This window comes from Limulus polyphemus, unplaced genomic scaffold, assembly GCF_000517525.1.
Source record: "Limulus polyphemus unplaced genomic scaffold, Limulus_polyphemus-2.1.2 Scaffold162, whole genome shotgun sequence".
Classification (NCBI taxonomy): Eukaryota; Metazoa; Arthropoda; class Merostomata; order Xiphosura; family Limulidae; genus Limulus; species Limulus polyphemus.
In genome coordinates, this window is record NW_013665772.1 from 259,014 (window position 1) to 260,232 (window position 1,219).

The following is a 1,219-nucleotide window of genomic DNA, read 5'->3' on the forward strand; positions in this document are numbered from 1 at the left end:
ACGAAGAGACATCCCCAAAATTCTCGAACTTATCCGATAATTTGAGAAACATCACGCACGCTACCAGCGCCAAAGCCAGCAGCGTCACGTGACTTCCGCTGTCGTAACAATACGTAGCTGGAACCGTTAGTAATATATATAATAAATTACAGACAAAACTGTCAAACTTTGTAACAAACCATTATTGCAACTTTTGTAACTAGATACCTATCGTATCGACTACAATGATGAGATACAGACCCCTAGTAAATAATCACATATGTACGTTTTTATTATAAGCTTAGACAACATTTTACTTGACAAATTGTTCAGCAGATACTTGAAAACAAAAAATTGCAAAATCTCTTGAATTAAATAGTTCACACATTTCTGTTTTATTTTTTATGAAAATCGTGCACCATTTTCTATCGTCTCTAGTTCTTAATATTGTATGTTATAAAATAATGTATGTTATTATATACAGTAATAAAATTCGAATCCCTTAAAAACTATAAACACACGTTTAAGATATCATGTTTAAACTTCAATATATGTTCTGCACTTTGATACATAATTACATTGAAACTAGTCTTCTATGGCCTATTTTTCCCAACTGCCCCAGTGGCTCAGATATAAATCTGAAGGTTTATAACGCTAAAAATCTGATTTTGATACCCGTGGTGGGCACACCAGAGATAGCCCATTGTGTAGCTTTCCACTTAGCAACAAAAAAACAAACTTATCTAACTTTAGAGTTAACTCGTGTGGTAACTCACTGGTTAAAACTTATTGGTTGTACGAGTAGTTTAATTTAAGACGTACTTCTTTCACAATTTTATTATTCACCTTAATTTGTTTCTTAATTTGTTGCTGTAAGTATGAGAAAGTTCCTAAGAACTTCACAAGATCGAAATTTTGTGTATAGGAAATAAACCATTCATAGATTTTCTTTTTTTCGGAAGGAGACTTTAAATGTTCACGGAATATTCTATTTTTTCTTTTAGATTATCATAGTTCTAAACACAACGTAACTGTTGCGTCATCGAGGTCACGTGACTGGTGTGGCGCCCTCTATTTTCTAGAACTATCTTGTTTTTTCATGAATGCTCTAGTATTTACTAGCTAGGGTAGGTGGGTATATAAAAGAGGGGATTGTAATGTGTGGATAGACAGTGAGTAATTGAACTGCAGTCAGAGAGCACGAGAGACGTTACAGGGTTTGTTTAGCGCGATTGTTGAA